Here is a 27,671-nt window from a genome sequence, read left to right as displayed (position 1 = left end):
ATTAAACCAGAAAAAAGCTAAATTACAGCTAAGCAGACACAACAACTAATAAAATAAGATCCATATCAGTGATAAAAAGTTATCTCAGGGCACGTGCCCTAGGCGCCACTGAGGGGGGGGGGGGCACCACACCAGTGCCGCCATCCCCACCCCATTGCCCACCTGCCCAGCCCCAAGGCCTCTCAGCCACTTGCCCTCCTGCTTGCCTTGCCCTCCGGCCTACAATCGGAGCAGCCTGCAAACTGCAACAAAGATCCTTCTCTCCCCAACTCTCAGCTGATTGGCAGGTGGGTGGGGCTTCCAGAGAGGCCTCCATGCAGGCCTCCCTGAACCCTGAACCCAAGTAGACCAGTAGGCCCCAAGCAAGCAGGGCAGGAGGCAGGCAGAGTTCTCTGCAGACCCTCTGCCCAGGCCAGCAAGCCCAGCCTTTGCCAGGTAGAATGTGAATTCCATTTTTTGGTCCGTCCCCCGCCATAAAGGGATCTGCTTGCCATAAGGCTTTGATATGGGGAGGGGGAGACTGAGAAGTCTCTGAATATTTAATTTAAAACAGATTGGAAAATTTGCTGGCTTAAAAAAAAACCTATCTAAAAAGTCCTATAAGTGGCTTGTTTCATGGCAGAAAATTATAAAAACTTCTGGAACTGTAGGGCTGATTCACCCTACACTAAATTCTACCCAGATAAGGTGGTATTTACGCCCTGATCCTACTTTTCATCCTAAGGTAGTCACTGATTTTCACATCAACCAGGATATCATACTCCCTACCTTCTTTGTCAATCCTTCATCACTTCTGGAATGTTCCATGCATTCCCTTGATGTCCATAGATGTCTCCTCTTCCGTTCCAATAAACTGTTCATCTCCTACTTAGGCCCTAACAAGGGCTCTGTGGTCTCTTGATAAAGACTCTCACACTGGCTAGTGGAATTTATTTTTTTCCTGCTACAGACAGTAGGGAACCCAGCTTATGGCAAGAATATGGGCCCATTCCATCAGAGCCATGGTCACCTCTGCTGCTCACATGTCTGGAATTAGTATGGCTGGCACCTGCAAGGCTGCCACATGGTCCTCAGACTTACCATTTGTAAGACACTATTCTGCTGACCTCCACTCAGCTGCTGAGGTTGACTTTGGTTGGTCAGTTCTCAAGAAAGTGCTATAACATGCTAGCATTCACTTCTATCTCTGGAGCTAGTCATCCACCCAGTTGTGAGGGAACATGGATCACCTCAGAGATAAACAGGTTGCTTACCTGTTAACAGGTGATCTCTCTGGGGAACCATGTTCACTTACAACACCCACCCAACCGACCCCATGACTAGTGTGTGTCCAAACTATAGAGGAGAACTGGTCTTGTGGTAGCAAGCATAACTTGTCCCCTTAGCTAAGGAGGGTCTGCCCTGGTTGCATATGAATGGGAGACTAGAAGTATGAGCACTGTAAGATATTCCCCTTAGGGGATGGAGCCACTCTGGGAGGAGTAGAAGGTTTCAAGTTCCCTCCCTGGCATCTCCAAGATAGAGCTGAGAGAGATTCCTGCCTGCAACCTTGGAGAAGCCGCTACCAGTCTGTGAAGACAATACTGAGCTAGGTAGACCAATGGTCTGACTCAGTATATGGCAGCTTCCTACGTTCCTATTTTTTGCTTTTACCTGCTTTAATTTGATTTCCTCATAACTCACTGTCAGTCTCACCGCAATGGCCAATTCAGGAACTGAAAGGGAAGGCACTCTCCCACCTGTTTTAATGGACAATCCCTCATGTCTCAGAATGCTGGAGAGCTCCTATCGGAGCGATAGATTCCTCCGCAGAGCTACTACACAGAGACAGAAGATCCAGTTGTGAGTGAACATGAGAGAGATCACCTGTTACAGATAGACAACCTGTTTTATCAGTCATGAATGTCATTTTACAACTAGGTTGAAAGTTGCAATCTTGAATGGGGGCTTCTGTGCCCCAAGGCAAACAGTGTGGGGTTGGGGCGGGGGTCTAGTAGATTGTAATATAATAAAACTAACCTTGATTAAAACAAACAAAATAAACAAGACCACAAAGGACAATGACCAAAAGTAAAGTGGCAAAAGTGTGCTCAGGTGCGGAAGTGGGGGCATTCCCTTGGGAGCCAACTCTCCTATTCATCACCATCTGTGCAGAAAACTGCTCTTCCCAGACATTATGGTCTGTCTTCAGCTTTACTCATTGTTCAAGTTATTCCACAGGGATTTTAAAATCAGAATATCTGAGCAGCAAAAAAAGGTGCATTGTACGGGTATGGAATGAATCATACATGAGATGCAGACAACAGCATGTAGATACCCTAAAAAAATCACCCTTAACAAACATTGTTCATGATGGAATAAACCAAATTCTGGAAGCACCCTGCAACTTTGATAGGGTTGCCAGGTCAGATGCATCCATAAACCTAAGATTTCTGAAGCCTGCTGATTTCACTCTGTGGGGCCTGGTGATTTTATAAGTCTGCCAACCCTTGAAAATGGAGAGGGGGAAATCTCGAATGAGGTAGAGCCCAGCAGTGGCCCCAAACTGACCTGAGATCTACCTTAGTCACCCATCTGTTTGAGGCAAAAAACTTGAGAAACTGGGCCATTTTTGCCAACCTCAGTTTCTGAAACAACAGTTATCTCTGTTTTTCAGCACACACTGTTCAGTATTAAACTGGGCCTTTATTTCTTTGTTTCAGAAATGTTTTATTTTCTGACAACAGCTGTGTGAAAGTTCTCTGTATTCTAACTTCTGAGCCATCCTTAGTAACTTATTTTTTGTTTGTATGCTAATTGTTTCAGTTTTTTAAATTTAAATGTCATATTTCCAAATTCCAAATTGTTCCAGATGGAATCTAAAAAATAGAAAATTTGTTTTTTAAAAAATCAGTTTTTAAAAACTCTTACATTTCAGATTTGTAGGAAACAAAACAATTTGAGATTTCTGTTTATCTTAAAACTGTCAAGAGTAGAATCAGAATGAATCATTTAGTTGATTAATATTTCATTTTGCAAATTGACTGTAAGTACAACATGTTTTTCCAAATGCATCAATTATTTAGCAGTATTAACCAACATGGGTTTCTCAGCCAAAATGCTTTGTATTTATCCTGCCAAATGATGAGACTCTATAACTGGAAAATACATGTATAGTTTATTTTTGTTTTGGTTTAACAGTAGCTCCTCATCTTTTCTTTTTAAAGCTATCCATGTACTTCTTTTGAAACATCTCTTCAGAGATCTTTTAAAAAGAGTGCTTCTGATTGCACATGTCATGTTGTACGATTTTCTGTAATTCCTCGGAACAACAAACCTTGTAGAATATCTGCATACCATGTAGATCTGGGGCTTGCCAGGGCTGAAGGGAGAAAAGTGGATTGTCTGTGGAGAACATTTGTGGACTGCAGCTAAACTGCTCTCAGCTGGCATCTCTTGAATAATCGTTTGCTGATCAATTATGAGTACCCATAAATGCAGCATATTGAATGGAGTTTTTTTTGACCCCCAGAAACTTATGCCATAATACATGTTTGTCTTTAAGGCTGCACAGGACCGTCTTGTTTTTCATAAATACTCTTTAAATCTGTTTCAGATGCTCATGATTATGTGAGGTTGGCATCACAAGTTGGGGTTGTTTGGGACATAGTGACTGAACTTGGAGAGGAGAGCTGGTGTTGTAGTAGCAAGCATGACTTGTCCTCTTAGCTAATCAGGGTATGCCCTGGTTACATATGAATGGGAGACTAGAAGCGTGAGCACAGTAAGATATTCCCCTCGGGAGATGGGGCTGCTCTGGGAAGCGCAGAAGGTTCCAAGTTCCCTCCCTGGCTTCTCCAAGATAAGGCTGAGAGAGATTCCTGCCTGCAAACATGGAGATGCCACTGCCAGTCTGTGTAGGCAATACTGAGCTAGATGGACCAATGGTCTGACTCAGTATATGGCAGCTTCCTATGTTCCTAACTTGCAAATGCTTTGCCACATATCTGTCAGCTGTCAGAATAATGGGCTGTCAAGTCAATAGAAAATCATTAAAATAATATTAGCATTTATATAGAAATTTTCAACTATTTGAAGAACATCATATATGTTTTCAGTAATCCTTTTGAAAGCCCTATAAAGCCCTATAAAATAGGTCAGTATTTTTGTCGCCCTATCACAGGGGAATGGGGGCTGAGGCTGAGAGATAGTGGCTTGCCTAAGGCCTCCTAGTGAGCTCATCGTTAAGCCAACATTTGAATCAGAAATGGACTTCCTTCCCGGCTCTCAGCTTACACTCTTATGTGCTACACTAGGCTAACGCATATACAGAGGAACTGAAACTTTTAGTTTATTTTTGAACATGAATCAACTTAAACTATGGGTTTATCTGTGAAGTGGTAAGCCTGGACATGAATTGGACACCTTGACATGAATCGGACACTGTTGCCACATTCAAAATCAGCAAATCTTTGTGGCCTCACTACATCATTGCCTGTATTTCCCAGGAGTACTGAAAGACCTGTGTGCCCTGAGAGGAGAACAAGAAAGGAGGTGGCCAGATCTGGCAGCTCTTGTCCTCTGCTCTTAAAAAGATAATCAGTGGCCTGATCTTTATAACAATACTTTGTAAATCTTATGTAATGTATTGATTTGTTTGTTTTAATATTGCAAACTGCTTTAGGAACCTTTGCAAGGCAGAAAAGCAGTATAAAATGCAAGTTGTCTTCCAGTGTCTCTGCTTAGTTCTATAGAAGTTTAATTGTGCTGATTAAGTCTTCTCGATAATGACTCTCTAGTGAAATTGCACTCACTATGACTAACTTGTCAGAGGAAGATTGACAATTAACACATGTATCTTGCTTATAATAATATAATTAGAAGTGATTTTAAAACAAGTCTCCACAGTAATAAACTCTGGGGGAAACTCCTCAGATATATAAAGTTAAGGAGGAAGAAGAAGAAGAAGAAGAAGAAAGCCCAGAAAACCATAACATGAATCAAGAAATCTTAATCACTGATTGGTAAATAAACATTTTATACAACTTGTGGAACTGGGAAATGTGAAAAAGTTTGAAGCTATTTGGAACCAGGAAGAAAATAGTGTTTGAATTGAAAGATTAGCACTTTTAAAATTAGTGATAAAGTGAACTACTTTTTAAAACAGTGATAAAGTAAATCAACAATTGGGCCTTTGAAGCCTCTTGAGCAAACCGGGGAGATTCAGTAAACCAGAGCATGTTTATCTTTGCAATAGGAAAAGAAACAAATTCCCTTACACCTGCAGTTTTTCATTCAGAGCTGTCCTGCAGGATCTCAGATCATTGTTAAATAATGTCACCATCAGCTTTGTGCTTCCTCCCATATAAAGCTGACACATTAAAACAGGAGCTCTTAGTAAAAAAGAAAGAAAGAAAGAAAAAAGATCTGGCTTAGCTTTAGGAAATGCTAGACAACCATAATTCAGTGCACCTGTAAGTCAGGTATTTAAGTGTGTTAATAGGTGCATAATAATAAATTTTTTTGAGTTGTTAATAGATATGAATAATAAAATAATTTTGCTTCCCTCTGTTTTCAAACAGGCTGTCCTGTGCATACTGGACAGAAAAACAGAGGGGAAAGGGAAGTCCAGGAGGGATTTCCTCTATATTGAAGGGACCTACCCCAATGACTTCAGTTTGAAAACTGTGGTTTTAAAAAATCCATGCCTTCACTCAAAAACTTGTATGAACAAAGGACTTGTCAGGATCGGGGCCACATGGGAGCAGATCAAAACTTAATCTGCATCAACAGCTTTAATGCCAGGTGAGCGAGATTGTTGCGTCACCCTGCTAACAGCATTCATCTCCCTCATGACAGGCTGCTTCATTGCTTCATGAGTCATGACCATCCTACTGGTCCCAGGTGTTCCTCACAGGAAGGCCTTATGGCAGGAGTGGCTCTTCTGTGAGACAGGGTGAGGTGGTTGCTTCAGGCCTGGGTGCTGGGTGAGGTGAAGGGACGGTAACTGTGAAGCCACTGCCACCATGGCTGCCACCTTGCCATCCACTGCCCATCCTTGCTCCGCTGAGGCATGCTGTTCATTTCCCCCTCCTCTCCACACTGGGGCACACCTTTTCTTCTCCCCCTGACTTGAGCTACAACTGTCCTTGCAACAACTGCCTGACTTGGTGGCATATTTTGAAAGTGTTCACATGTCATCTCCACTGCCATGGTAGCATGACTTGTGGTGCCTGGCGATATCTATAGAAATTCACAAATGGAGGGCTGTGTCATGTTGTCCTTCGCTTCAGGCAGCATAATGTCTTGGATTGCCCCTGCCTGCTGGCTTGCAATTTGGGCATAATCTCTGTGGGAGATGCCTCTCAGGCTCCTTGCTGTCTCTCTCTGGAGCCTATAAAGGCAGACTAGCCTGCCCCTGCCTCCCAGATTCAGCCCTTCCCCTCTGATGTGACTACAGGAGAGTGGCTGAACTGCCCAGTGACTCAGTGGATCCCTGGGGTCATAAGTTCCGCCCCATCCCACGAGCTGTCTCCGAGCTGGTGGCTTTGCCACCTTTCATTGCACTCCATCCTGCCTGGGTTTCACAAACCTGTGTTTGTGCACTGTCCTCAGTGAATGTTGGCAGAAGAAAGCAGAATATAGATGTGAGCCCACAGTAATAAGAAAATAAGAAGACGAGCTCTGCTAAATCAGACCAATGGTGCATCTAGTTCTAATCCAACATCATTCTCCCTATAGTAGAAAACTTGATGCCGCTAGGAAGCCCACAGCAGAAAGCAACAGCCTTCCGCTACAGTTTCCCCCCTGGTGCAACTGGCATTCAGAAGCCTACTGCCATATAGCCAGCAGCATGGCTGATAGCCGATGATAGACCTATGCTCCATGAATTTTACTGATCCCCCTTTAAAGCCATCAAATCTCATGGTTATCACCACATCTTATGGCGGTGAATTCCATAAAACAATTATGCACCATTTGAACGTATTCCCCCTTGTCTGTTCTAAATTAGTTCTACCACCAAGCAGAGGATGGCAGTAAAAGAGAGAGAGAGTGACTGAAGCCTGAAGAGAAGCAAATGATCTTCTACTTGCTTCTTTTCAGGGGCCGGTGGAGGGAATTAGCCATAGAGGGTGTGCACTTTTAGGTATCTGTCTTCTGAACCCAGTTCTCCTTCCTCCCACACCAGGAGGCAGCCTGTCTCTTTGCAGATTAAAGGACAGAGGTGGTGGTGGGGAACTGCATTAGTTGAGGAGCTGCTGGGAAAGATAAGTTGTTGCCATCTGGCCTTCTTGCATGCTTGCTCCATGAATCTGCTGGGAAAAGAAAGTGCTGCCACATGGCAGCCAGTCTGTAACACTGAAGAATGACTATCTCAAGTGCCAAGGATAGAAATTGGCCTCAGAGCATGCAATCCCTTATAGGGATGTGCACAAAACCAGTTTGCCCGGTTTGGTTCGAATTCAAACTGGGTTCGAACCAGGAGGGGGAGGTTCGGTTTTGGTTTTGTTCGAACCCCTCCTGGTTCGGTTCGAATTCAAACGGTTTTGAACCATGTTGTACTGGTTTGAACTGGTTCAAACCTCCAAAAGTGGGTGGGGTGGTAGCTGTCACACATGGGTACCTACCACCCAAACCCCAAAGCTATTGGACACTCGTATGATTTTTTTAAATGAATTTTTGAAATATTTATTTATTTATTTTTCTCATAGGGTATAATGGGACTTGAACCAGCCCATTATCCCCTATTGTGGAGCACTTAGGGGCACAAAAGTGGGGCTGGTGGTAGACACCCATGGGTGCTTACCACCCACAAAACCCCAAGGCATTCAGACACTCCTCTGATTATTGTTGAATTTTAAAAGTATTATTTAATTTAATTTAATTTAATGAGGATTGCAGCAAATGTATAGCTTCACGTCAGGGACAAAGGGGTGGCCTAGAACAGAGTGTGGTGGGTGGTAGTGCCCAAGGCAGGCAAGGAAGCTATCAGAATTATTTGAAAGGAATTGGACAAAAGGCTGGTTTTAAAGTGATTTTTGAAGTTTACGCGTCTTTTTCTCCATAAAGAAGCATGGAGATATCAGCAAATGTATAGCTTCACATCGGGGGCAAAGGGGTGGCCTAGAGCAGAGTGTGGTGGGTGGTAGTGCCCAAGAGGGGGCAAGGATGCTAACCCTAATCCTCAAGTGTCTTTAAGGTTTTTCTCCATAGGGAAGAATGGAGGTTTCATCCTCATCTATATATTTATTTCTCCTGAGTGTGCCTTCGAATGTGCATCCCGGCACCCAGCCTTATTGGCTTGGCGGCGGAGGCGCCTGATTGGGTGGCGCATCCAGGAGAATTGGCTGGTGGCAGGCCAGGCTGTGGCGATGGTGGTGGCCGGTCTGGCCCGGCTGCGGAGGTGAGGTGAGGTGGCGGGTCCGGCTGCAGAGGCGGCACTCGGCGCAGCAGCCTGGGCCCGTCCCCGCCTGGCGGCTGGGGCAGAAAGTGGGGGTGGGGGCTGGGGAGAGGTAGCTGGCCCTGAAGAGGTCAGCCTCAGAGGCTGGCAAGTGGCGGCAGCGGGTGCAGCGGGGCGCAGAGGTGGCACTTGCAGCGGCTGGCCCAGCCACAAAGGCAGCACTCGGCCCGGCGGCGGGCCAGGCCGCGGAGGTGCTGGGCTCTCATCCAAGAAACGGTGGGACTGGCCGCCAAGGCCAGGCGCCTGTGGGATGCTGGGGTGGGAGGAAACTGGGTGGTAGGACTTCCTTGTTTGCCGCCCGGGAAGAGGAGTAGCAGTGGCAGGGCCCTTTTTGGCCACCCAGAAAGGAGGGGAAGAGGGAAGGGGGAGGACAGAGTGGGGGAGGGCAAGAGAGCGTGGGGTGGAGGGCAAGAGAGCGTGGGGCAGGGGGGAGGGCAAGGGGGAGGGGGCATGGGGAGGGAGGAGGGTAAGAGAGTGGGGGAAGGGCAAGAGAGAGTGGGGCAGGAGGGAGGGCAAGAGAGAGTGGGGCAAGGGGGAGAGGGGAAGGGAAGGAGAGAGGTGCAGGGGGGACTAGGAGGGAGGGCAGGAGAGACTGGGGCAGGGGGGAGGGAGGGCAGGAGAGACTGGGGCAGGAGGGTGAGAGAGAGTGGTGGGAGGGGGAGGGAGGGCAAGAGAGAGTGGGGCGGGAGTGGAGGGGGCAAGAGTGTGGGGCGGGAGGGAGGAGAAGAGGGGCAAGAGTGTGGGGCGGGAGGGAGAGTGAGGTGGGAGGGAGGGGGGAACAGCCAGCCCCAAAGAGCGCACAGATGCTCTGTGCGGGTTGGCTAGTTATTCCTAATCCGAATCCTCATTATTCCTTATGAGGAATTAAAAAATACTTTTAAAATTCACCAATAATCGGAGGAGTGTCTGAATGCCTTGGGGTTTTGTGGGTGGTAGGCACCCCTGGGTGTCTACCACCCACCCCACTTTTGTGCCCCTAGGTGCTCCACAATAGGGGATAATGGGCTGGTTCAGGTCCCATTATATACCCTATGAGAAAAATAATTAAAAATATTTCAAATATGCATAAAATGTTGTAGGAGTGTCCGATTGCTTTTGGGCTGGGGTGGTTGTTGGCACCCATGGGTGCTCCACAATAGGGGATAATGGGCTGGTTCAAGTCCCATTATACCTAATGAGAAAAATAAATAAATATTTCAAAAATTCATTAAAAATCATACGAGTGTCCGATAGCTTTGGGGTTTAGGTGGCAGGTACCCATGTGTGACAGCTACCACCCCACCCACTTTGGGAGGTTTGAACTGGTTTGAATCTGTTCAAATTGAACCACCCCCAGTTGTGTTCGAAGTTGAATCTGCAGCTTGAACCTGATGGCTGGTTTGGTTTGAATTCGAACCATCGAACTGCCTCAGTTTGAATTCAAACTGGTTTGAATTTGAACCAGTTTGCACATCTCTAATCGCTTATGCATTCTTCTCCAAGTTCAACTTATCCCACCTCTTGATAGAATTGGATTCAGATGGGTTGTGTCTCCAAATATGTATCTGAAGGCTGATGTCCTATCTACAATGACTGCTTTTCATGCAGTATTGTAACACGGTGGTACGGATGGAGCTGTAGCTCAGTAGAAGAACATCTGATTTGCCTGCAGAAAGACCCAGGTTCAAGTCCTGGCATCTCCAGGTATGGCTGGCAGAGACTTCTGCCTGAAACTCAGAAAGCCACTGCCAGTTAGCAGTGTTCCCTCTAAGGCATGCACATGTGCATACACACTCACAGTTCTTAAATTTTATTTATTTATTTATCTATCAGATTTGTACACTGCCCCAAACTTTCATCTCTGGGTGGTTTACAGTGACATAAAACGGGCTAAAATACAGAAAATAATCACTTTAAAACAATTTAAAACCAATCCGCTCAGTTAATTTTAGATGCCTCTCAGGCTGAATCAGCAAGGCCCCATTCTGAATGCACATGCACACACATTGCCATGATACTGTCTGCCACCCAGAACACAACTCATTTCTCACACAGATGAAAAAAAATTAGAGGGGAACACTGCCAGTCAGTGTAGACAATACTGAGCTAGATGGACCAGTGGTCCGGCTCATTATAAGGCAGCCTCCTATATTCCAAAGATGATTAAAAATAGTTGCATTTTTATTTCACTATGACTTTGAAATTGATTGATCTCTGTTTTAATCCTCTGAACTCAATTGTAATGTGCCTCATAAGAGTGGGGCTTTGCATGGAAACCAAATGAGGTTTTTTTTTAAATGAGATAAAAGTTCGATAGCTGACATAAAAAAACCAACCATAGGACCGGCTGTTCAATACATCTGGGTTGAAGCTGGCAAAAAGAGAAGTGTGTGTGGGGGGAAGCTGCTAAGCAAATTTATGCAAGACATAACCAGTTCTCACTTTAGGGGCTCAGTTCTGGCCCTATCATTGTTGTTGGCACTGACATACCGCAATTAATCACCAAAGCAGTAGTCATTAATGTATGAGTTTCTTGAAAGAAATTAATGTGCATCCTGACTAATGAAGTAGGTGCTGAGTGCAGCAGTATGTTTCCGCTGTGGCAGAGGGCTTTGGGAGTGCAGAAGAGAATTCTAGAAGTGCCCACTTGGTCCGTTGTGGAACAATGCAAACTTAATGGCAGCAGACAAAGCAGTGGGGGCTCACTGTATCCCCACAGCTGCTGCCTACACAGCATTAGTCAGGATGTCAGCCATTGTTTATGGCATGTCAAAATAACACAACTTGTTTCAAATATTTCATTTAACTAGCTGATATTCCGTGCAGGGGGATGTTGACATTAGGGACCTACAGAGGCTGCTACACAACACGAAAGGCAGCCTAACCCAAAGCTTAAAACACCCTCCCACAAAGCTGTTTTAAGCTGTTCCACAGCTATGTTACCAAGACTTCACATGAGCAATATTGGCTAGACGCTCCGGCTATGTTTTTGGGCTAAATGGTGAAATTAACTCAAATTGAGGTGCAGCCCTGAAAACAGCATTAATTATTTTTAAATTAGATTTTTTTTATTTTAAGAGATAAAATAAAGAAACAGCATTAAATTAAACAAGGGCGGTGTACCGGAAAGATCCAAAGAAGGAGAGACTCGATTGGGTGTTTAAGGCTTTATTGAAAATACACTTGGAAACTTACCGAAAGTAAGAGGAAGCTTGGTTAGGAATCTTAGTAGAGTTCCTGGCATAGAGGAGAGAGGAAGGCTTAAGGTCCTTAAGGCTTAAGGGGAATGCTTACGGCTGGAGAGAAAAAGTGGGAGGGAGCTAAAAGAAAGAGAGCTGAGCTGAGAGTCACCTATCCCTCTTTGTGTGTGTTTATTGTGCAAATTTCAGTCCGGCAATCCTCAAAGAAGGGGGCGTGTGGCAAGGCGAGGTGTGAGTATAGAAAGAGGGAACAGTCAAAGTGGTGTGTGCGCGCGCGTGTGTGTGAAGAAACAACGGCAGCGAGCCCAGCAACATCAGCAGCTAGCTCACTTGAGCATGTCAAGGAGTATATACCTGAAACCTTGTTGCTGGGCTATAGCAGAGCCATCATGTGGCTCTCTCTCCCCAGAGGGCAGGAAGATAGAGGCATTACAATGGTGTCAATAACTGGGTTAGGCTAATCAGCACAGGTGTACACATTCCACTGCAGCACAGAATGACGAAAAGGGACAAAGACAGTTCCAATTTATTCATGAGCAGTTATGTGTTTTATTGCCTTGTTGAAAACAGCGGTGTTAATGCATATGCAGAGTCCTTTTAAAGTCGGGCTCCCCTCCTTTTCTAGCCACCTCCCTTCCTTTACTTAACAAGGTGGGAAATGGTTGCATGATTGCCCATCTTGGCTGGAGCACTCTAGTGTCCTTATCACTAAAACAGTTATCCTGCCCAGGAGATCGCTTTTAAGGACTGTCAGCTGGCAATTTCAAAGGTTGAAGCTGTTTTAAACACCCTTTTCAGTCAAGCAGCATTTTGACTCTTATGTGTTTCCCCAAATTTGCCTTTTGCCAATGACCCAAACATGCAGAAAAGTGTGGGATGGGAGATTGCTGAAGGCTGTTCAGTCATGGACCTGGTGCTTTGCAGGGTTCTGGGGGTGGGGTGTGCCCCATGTGTCCCATAAGAACATTATAAGCAATGTCTACCCTGTTGTGCTACGCTTTTGGGGCTGCCTTTGAGGTTGCATAGCAGCCCCTACTGGTCCCTATTGCCAACATTCCCCTCCACAGAACATCAGCCAACTATTGGTAAATGTAAAATGATGTTTATGTGTATATGCATAAGCATTTATTTATTGTTGAATTTATTGTTGAATATTGTTGAATTTAAACCATGTCATTAAAAATATTTGGATATGGGGAAGTTATTTTGTGTAGCCGAAAGCTGTGCAGTCTTCCATTACATATATTTCTTAAACATACAAAAATGTTCTGATATTATTATTATTATTATTAATAATAATAATAATAATAATAATAATAATTCGATTTCTATACCGCCCTTCCAAAAATGGCTCAGGGAGGTTTACAAAGAGAAATAAAACAAATAAGATGGCTCCCTGTCCCCAAAGGGCTCACATTCTAAAAAAAAAAAGAACACACACCAGCAACAGTCACTGGAAGTACTGTGCTGGGGGTGGATAGGGCCAGTTACTCTCCCCCTGCTAAATAAAGAGAATCACCACGGTAAAAGGTGCCTCTTTGCCCAGTTAGCAGGGGTTGTTCCAACATGAAATTCCAAATGTGAGTCAAATGTGATGGGAGGAGCTGCATTCGCGTTGATCCTGGTTGCCTCAGTTTGAAACCTACTCTCTACATAAGGGGAGGTGGCCAGGGAAATTAGCAACCAGAACTTAGTGAACAGGAATTAGCAACAGGTATCATAGGAGTTTTGTGTGGAGTTTAGCAAGGAAGTGTGTGGAAGAACTTGAGAGGAACCCCTCTTGATCACATGGAGCCCAGCGGGAAGAGAAGGTAATTACTATTATATTCTTGGGAAAGAAAGTTTAAACTGCTGAATAGCTGATAACTTCAGCTAAGATCTAGTTTTCAAACAAACAAATCTCCAAATACTAGGGATGTGCAATTCGATTTGCACATGATGCAATTTGTGCTGATTTGGCTGATTCAAGGTTGAATCAAATCAGTCCCAATACAAATCAATTTGCGTGATTCACACTGTGGGAGCCAATTTGTCTTCATGTTTTTCATTTGCTGATTGACATACTACACTTGGACATTAAAAAAGCTTTCAACAAAGTTCCTCATAAAAGATTCTTGAGAAAACTTATAAGTCATGGGATAAAGGGACACATTCCTGTGTGGATTGGTAACTGGTTGAAAGACAGGAAACAGAGGGTAGGAATAAACATACAGTTTTATACTGAATAAACATACACAATTTCAAATGTGAAATTGCCGACCTAATTGCTAAAATATATAACTTATCCCTGCAATCAGGCTCTGTACTGGAGGACTGGAAAGTAGCCAATGTAACACTGATTTTCAAAAAGGGATCCAGGGGCAATCCGAGAAATTACAGGCCAGTTAGCTTAATGTCCATTCCAGGCAAATTGATGGAAAGCATCCTCAAAGATAAAATTGTAAAGCACATAGAAATATAGGCCCTGCTGGGAGAGAACCAGCATGGCTTCTGCAAAGGTAAACCTTGCCTCACCAACCTTTGGGAGTTCTTTGAGAGTGTCAACAAGTGTGTGGATCAAGGTGATCCAGTTGACATAGTCCACCTGGACTTCCAAAAAGCTTTCGACAAAGTTCCTCATCAAAGACTCCTGAGAAAACTTAGCAGTCATGGGATAAGGGGACAAGTACATGTGTGGATTGCTAACTGGTTGAAGAACAGAAAACAGGATAGGTATAAATGGAGAGTTTTCACAATGGAGGGAAGTAAGAAGTGGGGTCCCCCAGGGATCTGTACTGGGACCAGTGCTTTTTAATTTATTCATAAATGATCTGAATCTGGGGTAAGCAGCGAGATGGCCAAATTTGCAGATGATACCAAACTCCTTCGGGTAGTGAAATCCAAAATGGATTGTGAGGCGCTCCAAAAGGATTTCTGCAAATTAGGTGAGTGGGCGACAAAATGGCAAATGTGGTTCAGTGTTGGCAAGTGTAAGGTGATGCACATTGGGATGAAAACCCCCAACTTCAAGTATACATTGATGGGATCTGAGCTGTTGGTGACAGACCAGGAGAGGGATCTTGGGGTCGTGGTGGACAGCTCGTTGCAAGTGTTGACTCAATGTGCGGCAGCTGTGAAAAGGGCCAATTCCATGCTAGGGATCATTAGGAAGGGGATTGAAAATAAAACTGCTAATACTATAATGCCCTTATACAAAATGATGGTGCGGCCACACCTGGAGTACTGTGTACAATTCTGGTCACCACATCTAAAAAAGGACATTTTAGAACTGGAAAAGTGTGCCACTGTGTGAAACAGAATGCTGAACTAGATGGTCCTTGGGCCTGATCCAACAGGGCTGTTCTTATGTTCTTAATTTTCACAATGGAGGGAAGAAAGAAATAAGGTCCCCTAGGGATCTGTACTGGGACCAGTGCTCTTTAACTTCTTCATAAATGATCTATAAATTGGAGTAAGTAGTGAGATGGCCAAATTTGCAGATAACACCAAACAGAATGGCAGATGCGGTTCAGTGTTAGCAAGTGTAAAGTGATGCATTATTAGGGCAAAAAACCCCAACTTCACATATATGCTGAAGGCCTCAGCTGTTGGTAAATGACCAGGAGAGAGATTTTGGGGTCATGGTGGACAGTTCATTGAAAGTGTTGACTTAATGTGCAGGAGCTTTGAAAAGGGCCAATTCCATGCTTGGAATAATTAGGAAGGGGACTGAAGATAAAACTGCTAATACTATAATGCTCTTATACAAATCTATGGTGCAGTCACATTTGGTGTACAGTTCTGGTCACCATATCTCAAAAAGGGCATTACTGTATAGAACTGGAGAAGGTGCAGAAGAAGGCAACCAACATGAGGGGCCTGGGGCACCTTCCTTATGTGGTAAGGCTACAACACCTGGGGCTTTATTAGTTTGGAAAAGAGGTGACTACAGGATGACATGATAGAGGTCTATAAAATTATGCATGGTGTGGAGAGAGAATTTTTTTTCTCCTTCTCGCATAACACTAGAACCAGGTGTCTCTTCATGAAACTGATTGCCAAGAAATTTAGGACTGACAAAAGGGCTTAGATACATTCATGGAGGACAAGTCTATCAATGGCTACTCGTCTGAGGGTTACAGGCCACCTCCAGCATAAGAGGCAAGATGCCTCTGAATACCAGTTTCAGGGGAGCAACAGCAGGAGAGAGAGAATGCCCTCAGCTCTTTCCTGTGGACTTCTCAGAGGCATCTGGTGGGTCACTGTGTGAAACAGGATGCTAAACTAGATAGACTTTGAGTCTGAGCCAACAGGACTGTTCTTATGTTAATTCCACAGACATCAGCAATATGCCTCTTTGTTGTTGTTTTTGAGATAGCTTTCTTAAAGATTAAGTCCTTGGGGGGGAAATCTATATTTTTATAGCAGGCTTACAGATTCACAGAAACCTATATCTAGACAGAAGAATTATGAAGAATTAATATCTGGAAATGTTTCAGGTCATTCCAGAAGCCCCATCTGGTTTTGTTGCTGGCTTTTATTTGGTTTATTTATCGCAATAATTTTAGATTTATCATGCTAACCTTTGGATAATCACTTACAACTCCTAAGTATGCAACTTCAGGAGCACTATATAAAGTTGTAATGGATTAATATGACCATTTTCCTGAAAAGCCCTTTGAAAAGCTTTCCATCTACTAGATCAATACAGTCATAGATAGGAAATAAGTTATATTGTTTCTGCAGGGGAAAGCCCTTCAGCTAGCACTTTTGCCATTCACATGATGGCAAGATTCCAATTAATGCTTTTTAAAAAGAATAAACAATCAAGGAATTGGGATTTAGGATGACATACATCTTACTTATATGTCAATGTGCTAGAAGAAGAAAGAAGGAGGTTGGAGAAGAGGGGAAGAACTGGAGACAGAATAGCCTGCCATGTGGTTTTAGTTTCGATGTCAGCTATTGAATTTCAAGGCACATAAATGAACTTATTAAGATTTATTGGAAAAACTGTAAGAATTTAAATATAGTCTTTCGATTAGTCTGTATCTGAATGGGGCAGTCTACCTTTATTTCAAAGGGGCAAGATTGCATGCTGCTGTCATTGGCTGGTTGTCAAAAACTCTCTTCAAACTTCAGTAATTTCCCCTCTTTGTGGTTTATTTATCTGAAACAGCAAAATGTCTCCTTTTTGTAAAAATTATCAGTCCCTGTCCACTTAAGTTCTGAGACCGGCTATTTTTCATTCATATTCTACCCGTATGTCATTGACTTTATTCTTGTTCAAATCAGTGGTGATATGCTTTCTAAGTATTTATGAGACAGATGTATATACAAGGGAATTGTTTGTGTAACAAAAGGAGCAGTAGAAGTTAGGAATTGTTAGACTGAAGCCTTTTTCATATTCCACCAAAACTTGCCTATTAGATCCATACCATTCATGCCTATGATTAAGGAAGACCTTGGCAGCATCCAGTACTACAAGGTTCAGTGATTATTACTTTTATTTTCAGTATTAGAAGGAACCATTATTAATAATTTGCCCCAAGAGTAAAATTAATGGAGGATGGATTTATCAATGGCATGATAACTAGACTAAGAACATAAGAACATAAGAAAAGCCCTGCTGGATCGGGCCCAAGGCCCATCTAGTCCAGCATCCTGTTTCACACAGTGGCCCACCAGATGCCGCTGGAAGCAGGGGCATAGCTAGCCCGCTGGTGGCCCGTGTGTGGCCGCGGCGGGCGCCCCGATAGCCCCGCCCCCTGCGTCTGACATCAGATGCGGCGGGGGGGGATGGTCTGTCCATTCGGGAGAAGCAGATTAACTGCTGAAGGGGCCGCGCGATTCCTTCGGCAGTTAGACAAAGGCGCGGCGAACGCAGCGCCAGCCTTTGTTTAGCTCCCGAAGGGGTCGCGCAGCCCCCGCTCGGGAGCTAAACCACCGCCCCCACGTCTGACGTCAGATGCGGGGGGCGTGTCAGGGCCGCGAATGGCGGCTCCTGATTGGGCACAGCTCGGGTTCTTTGAATCCGTTCACCCAATTATAGCTATGCCCCTGACTGGAAGCCAAGAGTTGAGGGCATGTTACATTTGTCCCATCCTTCCTCTAAGAATCTCAGAGTAGTTTATATGGTTCTTCCTTCCTGCTTTTATCCTTTCAACACCCCTGTGAGGTAGGCTAAGTGAGAGAGAAAATGATTGGCCCAAGGTCACTCAGTGAGGTTCAGGGCTGAGCAAAAATTTCAACCTAGATCTCCCCATTCCTGGTCCAACTCTCTACAACTACAACACATTGGTTCTTTTAGTTATTCTTTTAACTGAATAACTCAAGCTTTTCCAGTTAGGTTTCCTGCCTGGTTTTAGTAAATGGCTAAGATCATGCGTAGTGGCTGTTCTTATCAGTTTAATATCTGATAGGCTCTTTAATTGAGCTAGCATTAGTGGCTTGGTGGATGAACAATTTCACCAGAGGAAATGTTTCCCTTTTGATCTTACTGGTCTTCCTGTCTTTCAATGTCATAGAGATTTTTTAAATTGATTTTTGTGGAGATAGATGCCCTTTATGTCTCCTGAGGTAAAAACAATTCTGTTTGCACTGATGAACATAGATTGGTTTGGTCCTAAGATGTTTGGCTCATGTTGATGAAGGAAATCACTGTCAAAGAGCTCCACCTAGAGGACCCAGTCACAATGTCTTGCTTGCAATCCTATCAGCAATCAATTTGGTACGTATTTGGTACATTCTGCACCCAATTTAGTGTCCAGCCAATATTTCCTGGAGTAGTCCATTTGATTGATTGATTAAGTCCCATCAAGTCGGTATCGACTCATAGTGATCACATAGATAGATTCTCTCCAGGATGATCTGTCTTCAACCTGGCCTTTAGGGTCTCTCAGTGGTGCATTCATTGCTGTCGTAATCGAGGCCATCCACCTTGCTGCTGGTCGTCCTCTTCTTCTCTTTCCTTCAACTTTCTCCAGCATTATGGGTTTCACAAGGGAGCTGAGTTTTCACATAATGTGTCTGAAGTATGATAGTTTGAGCCTGGTCATTTGTGCCTCGAGTGAAAATTCTGGATTGATTTGTTCTATGATCCATTTGTTTGTTTTCCTGGCTGTCCATGGTCTCCTTAAAAGTCTTCTCCAGCACCAAAGTTCAAAAGCGTCAATACTTTTTCTGTTTTGCTTCTTCAAAATCCAGCTTTCACATCATAGTGTGTCATGGGGAAAACCATTGTCCGAACTATTCTAATCTTTGTAGGTATAGATCTGTCATGGCATCTAAATATCCTTCTCAAGGCCTTCACTGCAACCCCACCAAGTGTTAGTCTGCAGCTAATTTCTTGACAGCTGGATCCTTTACACTTGATGGTTGATCCTAAAAAGCAGAAGCTATCCACCACTTCAATGTCTTCATTATCAATTCTGAGGCTGGTTGCTGTACCCATTGTCATTAGTTTAGTCTTCTTTACATTTAGTTGTAGTCCCATTTTCTCACTGTGCTCCTTGACTTGCATTACTAGAGCTTGCAGATCATTCACATTCTCAGCTATCAGAGTGGTGTCATCAGCGTAGTGCAGGCTATTGAGGTTTATTCCTCCAACTTTAAAACCATGCTCATCTTCTTCCAATCCATCTTCTCTCAGTATATGTCTGTTTCACCATGTTCTGTCTGGACTTGGTTTGGTCCTAAGATGTTTGGCTCATGTTGATGAAGGAAACCACTATCAAAGAGCCCCACCAAAGAGCACATTGTTGACTCAATGTGCAGCAGCTGTGAAAAAGGCCAATTCCATGCTAGGGATAATTAGGAAGGGGATTGAAAAAAGAATTGCTAATATTATAATGCCCTTATACAAAACTATGGTACAGCCACACCTGGAGTACTGCATACAATTCTGGTCACCACATTTAAAAAAGGACATTGTAGAACTGGGAAAGGTGCAGAAGAGGGCAACCAAGATGATCAAGGGCCTAGAGCACCTTTCTTATGAGGCAAGGCTACAACACCTGGGGCTATTTAATTTAGGAAAAAAGACGACTGTGAGGAGACATGATAGAGGTCTATAAAATCATGCATGGTGTGGAGAAAGTGGATAGAGAGAAATTCTTCTCCCTCTCACATAACACTAGAACCAAGGGTCATCCCATGAAATTGATTGCCAGGAAATCTCGGACCAACAAATGGAACTTTTCACACAACGCATAATCAACTTGTGGAATTTTCTGCCACAAGATGTGGTGACAGCCAGCAACCTGGATGGCTTTAAGAGGGGTTTGGATAACTTCATGGAGGAGAGGTCTATCATTGGCTACTAGTTGAGCCAGTGTGGTATAGTAGTTAGAGTGCTGGACTAGGACCGGGGAGAGTGAATGGGGAGTTCAAGTCCCAATTCAGCCATGATACTTGCTGGGTGACTCTGGGCCAGTCACTTCTCTCTCAGCCTAACCTACTTCACAGTGTTGTTGTGAGGAGAAAACTAAGTATGTAGTACACCGCTATGGGCTCCTTGGAGGAAGAATGATATATAAAATGTAAAAATAAATAAAAATAAATAAAATAGTTGGAGGGCTATAGGCCACCTCCAGCCCCAAAGGCAGGATGCCTCTGAGTACCAGTTGCAGGGGAGAAGCAGCAGGAGAGCGGGCATACCCTTAACTCCTGCCTGTGGCTTCCAGCAGCATCTGGTTGGTCACTGTGTGAAACAGGATGCTGGACTAGATGGGCCTTGGACTTGATCCAGCAGGGCTTTTCTTATGTTCTTATGACTGTGGCTTCCTGTCCTGTGTATAGGTTTCTCATGAGAACAATGAGATGTTCTGGGATGCCCATTTTCCTAAGGATATTTCACAACTTGACATGGTCCATTCAATCAAAGGCTTTTCTGTAGTCAGTAAGGCACATATTGACTTCCTTTTGGAATTCTTTGGCTTTCTCAATTATCCAGCGTGCACTGGCAATGATGTCTCTTTTTCCTCGGCCTTTTCTGAAACCAGCTTGAACATCTGGCATTTCCCTTTCCACGTATGGCCCATAGGTATAGCCAAATACAGACTATGCACAGTTTAAGTGACTATGCTTAAAAGGAGGGTTATTGTTCCATAGCTGCTTCCCTCACAAACACAAAGTAATTTTATATAGATTTAACTAAGAGTTTATTCAAAAACAAATCAATTTTCTCCTTCTCCTTTCCCCCGACTCATTCTCTACAGGATCCCCACTGGGACAAATGTCTAAGCAACACATCATAAAAAATAATGGATAGAATACAAAAACAGCATACCTAAATTACTTAAGATGCCTTACATTGCTAGCTGCCTCAGATAATTTACAGATAAATATTTACAGATATTTACAGATAAATTGGATCTAGATGGAAGAGATCCTACAACACCATGGATTCAACAGGGAAAAATGGATTTGAAAGCCTTTTCAATATGTGTGGAAATCATGATGTTTGAGGAGGCAGTGTTTATATGTTATCTGTATATGCTACCTGTTCTTCAAGTGGTGCAAAGAAAGAAGCATGGTATATAAAATGCTGCTGCTGCTGGTGATATATGTGAGAGTGTTATAGGGTCTTCTGTTGTAGGTCCCATCAAAACCTTAAGGCCCATCAGTTTTGAACCCACACTCTTTGCGTGTTCCAAGCATTTGCATGTTCTGAGCTCCCCTCGCTGTGTCTCAGGGCTGTCTTTCACCTCTGAAGGACCTAGGGCAAACATTGTTTGTTTCTCCCTGCCTCATTGCTGAATCAGTATTGTTCTGGCCTGCTGGAACCAGACAATTCTTTGTTATTGTGCTGCTGCATGGGGCTCCTGTAAGTGTGGGGCCATAGGAAACTGGCCCTCTTGTTGCGGGTCGATACACACCAGAATTGAATGGTGTGGCAGAGAGGAAAAATCACTCTCTACTAGAAATGACCAGATGCACGTTACATGATGCTGGCTTAGCAAATAAATTCTGGGGAGAAGCAGTGATGACTGCAAATTACTTTCAAAACCAATTGCCAACCAAAGCAACAGACAAGACGCCATTTGAACTATGGCATGGGCACAAACCCTCTCTAAGCCATATCAGAGTATTTGGATCAAAGGCTTATGTATATGTCCCAAAGGCCAAGAGAACCAAATTCAATTGCAGATGTGAACTGGGAGTGTTGGTTGGATATGCACCTGTCCAAAAAGGATACAGAATCCTTGATTCTGCAAGTGGAGAGGTCAGAATTCACGATGTTATGTATTTTGATGAGAGACAAAGGCCAACTAGAAGTGATGTTCTAGAACTTGTGCCAGAGATCCAGGTGAAAGAGGAACCCTGTGAGTGGACCCTCATGAAGCTAGAGCCATACAGTGAACCCAAAGAATCTGTGCCAGATTCAGAAGGGGCTGCACAGCCAGAACTGAGGTGCTCATAGAGGCACAACAAAGGGGTTCTACCCCAAAGACTCTCGTTCATGACCAAAGGAGGAAAGATACAAGAACCCACCATGTGTCAAGATATGGAAAATTTTTCAAACATTTTGACTATTCTCTCTCATATACGTAAGTAAATCTTGAAAAATCATCAATAAATTTGAGTATGAAGTGATTGCCACCTATACTGTGCTCAAGTGGACCACATACATTAGAATGTATTAGTTCCAGAGGCTGCTGTGACTCCCTTTGTGTCTTTCCAGAAAAGCTGGGGTCACACTTCTTTATTAAGTAAGCAACATTGACATCTAGTGACAGCTTCTTTGCATGATTCCACTTTAAATTCTTTAATTAGTCCATTATTCTCAAGCTCATTTATCAAATTTATTTGCCTGTGCTCTAGTCTTTTATGCCATACTAGACATTAAGCCCGTTACATTAACGGGCGCTAGAAGAGTTGTGTAGAGAACAGTCTTTCTTCAAGGGCAAGGGACGTGGACCTCCTTGTGCTTGTTGCCTCAGGTTTAACGGGTTGCTACGCGGGCGTACGACGCAGAGACGGTAACTACGCGCGCACGCAGTTGTGTGCGTAATTTCCGTTGGTGCGTCTGTGCGCGCCACGCATGCACAGAACACCTGCAAGAGACACGGACGCAGGTACCTTAGAGTTTTATTATATAGGATGGTAGAACAATTCTTGTGTTTGCATGAGGTTGTGAGGCTTGCCTGTTCAGTTACACAGTCCAATTGGACATATATAGGCTGTCATAATTAAATCATCATCTTTGATGATGTAGCAAACTTTGTCCTCAAAAGTCACTTTCCAACCTTTTTGACTCCATGTCCCATAGAGATCAAGTTGCTCTCCATATCAGGGACTAAGAGAGCATCCTGGATCAAAATTCTCTCAATCTGTCCACCATATTGCCTGCAATGCAGTTCAGCTGTTCCTCTCCCTGTCAAAGAAATTGTGTTCCCATTAGCAACAGAAACAGGAACTTTGTAATTTTTGTCTAAATCAATAAACAGTTCAGGGGAATTCAGAATATTTTGGGTAGTGCCGGAATCAATAATAAAATCATTCCTTTCATTCCTGCTTGCTACATTGAAAGTCTTGGCTTTTTTACTGTCTCTGTTTGTGTTCTGTTCCTCAAAGCCAGCATGCTGATTGCTTCTCTGTCTGTTAGAAAAACTTATCCTCTTTCCTGTTACATTCACAGACTGCGTGTTATCACTGTAGTCATGGTAATCAGGTTCCCCTCCTCTGGAGTTATCTCTACCTTTCCTGCCTTTGGGCTCCAGACAATTAGTATGCAAATGCCCTGCTTTGTTACAGCCAAAACAATGCTTCTGTTTGCTATAGAAGGCTGCAGAATCTACTTCTCCTTGTTTAAAGCTGAAATCTTGTAAGTATTCAACTACAATTTCCAATTCAAGCTTACTATTTGAAACCTCCAGTGCCATGTTCGCATGATTATAACTCTGGCAAAGATCTCAGAATCAAACCAATTAACACTTAGTCATCCAAAGCAGATCTATGTCATTTAAGTAATCTGCGAGTCTCCTGCATCCCACTTATATGGGTTGAAAGATCCCCTCCCCTTTTCAGTTGCATTTTGCAAATCCTTTGCATTAAAAGGACAGCAGCATTGGGGGAAACTTTTCCATACTGCCTCTTGAGCTTATCCCACACCTCTGAGACAACTTTAGTCTCTTTGAAATGCATTTGTAAATCATCACATACATTTAGGAGAATCAAGCCATATGCTCTGTTGTTCTATGCATCCCACTCCTTTTGGGCAGCTGCCCCATCTGTTTGTCGTGGTTCTGTGAGAGCTCCATTAAGTTCTTGTAGCAATCTGGCCCTTCCTTACCTTAAAGAGTTAACTGGAAGTGAACCCTGTCCTGACTGTCAGGAAGTAACCTCTAGAGATCAGCCACTCAGCACATGGTGACTGGGACCTAGAGGGGCCTTGAGGCAGGAAGTGAAGAGGTTCTTTGTTCTTGTTCAGTTGGAGCCAGGCAGGGGAAGCAACAGGTTGGCTGGCCAAGTCATGGCAGTAATCAGGAACTCTGCAGGGGCCTGAAGTCTCTACCATAGTTTTGGTGAGTTCAGGGAAGAAGCCAGGGCTTGGCTTCGGAGAAAGGTTTAGCCAGGGAACCGTGGGTTAGGTAGCTGGTGTCAGATTTCTTTATTTTAGTGTTTTGCAGGTCCTACAGCTGGTCTATTGCATTTTATCTGTAATGTAAGAATGCTGAACCAGTGCTCTTTTTATCCATCCAGGGCACTGCAAAAGTTTCTGTAAACTTTAAAGGTGCTTTTAAAGGTTCCTTACAACTGGGGGTGTTTTCTTTTGTATTTTCTTGCATTTATGTTTTATGCAACTGTGTAACCAAGATCTTTAAAGCATGCCACTCCAAATACCAGTGGAGTGTTCTTTGGAAGTATTCTTGTAAAGTACTGAGTGTTTGCTGTTACATATAACTGAAGCTGAGAGAAAGCCTCAGTCTGAAATAGTGTAGTATTTTGAATAAAAGGTTATTTTTCTTTTTGGTCCTTTACAATTTTAACCAGCGGAGTGGATTTTCAACTCAGGAAAGGGGAGGCTGGAAAGGGGTTTTACTCTGGTGCAAACATGCCTCAAGTTTGATTGCTCAGAAGTACACTACATGAGTTTTTCTCCTCATGTGTAGGCTACATGTGGGAGGTTTTTAAATATATATTTTTTTCCATTTGGTAAATGAAGAGGAGAGTTCCCTGGACAGTCACCCAAATCCATGGCGGGGGGGGGGGCTCTGTAATAATTTGGGTATGGTGGCAGCAATTACCAGAGGGACAGCCTTTGTTAAGCAAAAATGGAGGGAATGAATCAGCAATTTTCTTTCCCCCACATGGACTTGCTCTGAGACAAAGGCTGGGCTTAAATCCACCATTTGCTAGAGTCTCTATTCGCTACAGTCCTTTTGCCATCAGAAGGGCTTCCATTTTCATGCCCATTGATCATAATTCCTTCCATTTAGCTTGGAGATGGCAGTGCTGCTCACCACTGGATCCATGCAGTCTTACTAACTCACTCAGCTGCACTTTAAAAGAAATTCTCTGCTGCAGACCTTTGGGCTGCTGGGCCCATGACCCTGTTGGGATTTGTGATTATTTAGCAAAGCATCAAGGAAGCTACCACTCCAGTTACGGAGTGCAGAGTTTAGTTGTTGCAGCTATTTAAGTAACAGGCATGGAGATCACTGTGGAGTCTAAACTAAATTGATTTATTCGTGAAGTACATTTGAGATAAGAAAGACCTATCCTATCTATCACCTACATAATGAATAGGTAGGGAGAGACAGACATGTTTCCATCTTCTCACTAGGAGGAATAGAAGAGGACTGACTCACTACAGGAAGTACCTGATGAGTCAAAGCAGGGGTCATAGAGTAGAGGCAAGCAGGGACAGGTTTTTTAGACCCTCACTAGCTACTCCCAATGCTCCTAGTGGTCATTAGGATAGTTGGTGCAAAAGGTCAATGCACTGGAACTCCATATCCAACACCTCTATCCCCACTTCAGGCAGCTCTGCTCCCACCCATGTTTTAACCACAGCTGTTTGGATTCATGTTCACAGAGGTGGCACTGGGCTGCATATTTTTATAATAACCTGCTTTTATTTGACTGATGCAATAAAAGGTAAAGGGAGATTAAATGTGTTGGAATATGATCTGACCATGAAATATTGCTGTAGTCATCACATTTCATTTTCAGTGAATTCAGATTTTCTGTCTGTTCACTAGGTGCCATTAGGACCACACAGAGCAATGATACAAACAAATAAAAGACCCAGTTCCTCCTGAAATTGCAGAGATGGTACTGCATTCTCTAGTCTTGCATTAGCTAATGTGTGTGTGTTACAAGCTCATAATTCAGAAGCATAACTGTTTCTCATAGGGAGGATTTCTTAGCAACCGAATGGCTTTGCCAGTGTTGGCCATTTCTGATCTTTCCATAAACCTTGGCCTTTCTTTGTTTCCACTTCACATCTAATAACCAGGCACAGGGTTAGAGAAGTCTTCTTTCTGGAGGAGGGAAGAGAAACTGAAGAGGAGTCTGGGCTGGAAATGAAGGCTAGTCTTGGAAAGAAGTGAGGGCTGGTGGAATTTAGAACATGGTCTGAAAGAAGGAGCACTCTTACACAATTAGCAGAGGCAGGCAAGAAGGGGTGATGATACTGTGGCCAGTCATATAGGAAGACAATAGAATAGTAGAGGCAACCTTGGCTAAGAATCACATAGGCTGCAAAAAGGATAGAGGGGTTGAGGGAGGAGGTCTTGCTGTTAGGGATGTGCACGGAACCAGGCAGGGGTGGTTCGATGATGGGGGGGTTGCACTTACCCCTCCCTCTGCTTCCCCCCTGCCAGTGCTAGGTATTTCCAAAGTCCTACGGGGCGGCAGCATACCTCCCTGCCGCCCAGTCCGCTCCCTGGCCGGAAATGGCCGGAAGTAGCAGGTGCGACCCCCTTGCCTTTGAACATCAAACCTCCCTGTGTTCAAACCTGTTCGGAGGCCCATAAAAGGGCCTCCAAACAGGTTTGTGCACATCCCTACTTCCTGTGTCTTGCAAATACCCAATTTCAAGACCACGTAGGGCCCAAAAGTAATCTGAGTGCAAGCTTATTCTAGACTTGGTATATATTATGGAGTCCTGAAATCTGATTAGCCATAACTAATTTACTCCTCTCTAAATGCCATATGCTTTCCTGACTGTGAATTAATGTTTAGTGAGTGGTTCTTCTGCAAGGTTTCTCATAAAGGGTAATTTTCCTGCCTCTCTGCTGAGCTAAAAGAAAATAATTACTGTTATAGAAGAAAAAAAGTTAAACCTCTCTAAAAGTAATTTGTAATTGTCTCAAGTAGAGTGTTGATACTTCACAGAGCTGCTTCGGTGTCCATGATTAGCAGGGAATTAGCTGCATGAAAAATGGCTCAGGTTGTTGATGCATAACATATTTGAAGGAAACCAAGAGAACTTGATAATTTGTGTCAGGATGCATATTCTTTATTATTTGACATTACAAGGGCTTTGGTGCCAATAATTTCCCCAGAGTCTTATCTCAGTTATGTGATATTAAAACTAATTTAATCAGGCAGTGGGTTGCCAAAATTAACAAACTGTAATCACAGTTTAGAAGTGAATATCTACAAATTCAATCACCATATATTTCAGAAAGAAGTACAATGTTGTTGTAGTACTGCTTTTTCAATTTGTTTCTACAGTATATTATCTAATTTTTTTCAGCATCATTGAAATGAATTCATATGAAGATCAGATCCTGAAACTTGTTCTGTCTTTACATTTCAGCTAGACGTTGAGAACTTAAGTAAAACAGTTATTAATCAATATTCCTGCAAAAAATAAATATGGGTAACACCCCAATCTTAAACAAATTTATCTGCAAGTATGTCCAGCTGATTTCAGTGTAATTCATTTCCATATCATTGTAATCATTGTAATCATTGTAAACCGCTTAGAATCATTGTAAACCGCTTAGAGAGCTTCGGCTATAGAGCGGTATATAAATGTAAGTGCTATTGCTATTGCTATTGCTATATACATGGCTTGAGAGTGTAACTTTAGCAGTGTTTCACTTTGGAATGATCTT

At 43.4% G+C, this 27,671-nt stretch overlaps 1 long non-coding RNA gene and 1 pseudogene across 1 annotated transcript; both read left to right on the top strand.

The window, feature by feature from the left end:
- The first annotated feature begins 121 nt into the window (after nucleotides 1-121).
- On the top strand, nucleotides 122-27,442 carry LOC128327857 (uncharacterized). The gene is made up of 4 exons (XR_008308837.1): nucleotides 122-435; nucleotides 4,915-5,003; nucleotides 5,562-5,784; nucleotides 27,308-27,442. It is a non-coding gene; the product is annotated as an uncharacterized LOC128327857 (long non-coding RNA).
- LOC128328640 (uncharacterized) lies at nucleotides 17,944-18,065 on the top strand (annotated as a pseudogene).
- Nucleotides 27,443-27,671: the final 229 nt, after the last annotated feature.

Source organism: Hemicordylus capensis, chromosome 5 (assembly GCF_027244095.1).
Source record: "Hemicordylus capensis ecotype Gifberg chromosome 5, rHemCap1.1.pri, whole genome shotgun sequence".
Taxonomy (NCBI): domain Eukaryota; kingdom Metazoa; phylum Chordata; class Lepidosauria; order Squamata; family Cordylidae; genus Hemicordylus; species Hemicordylus capensis.
Note: the sequence above shows the minus strand (reverse complement) of the source record. Positions and strands in the feature narration are given on the sequence as shown.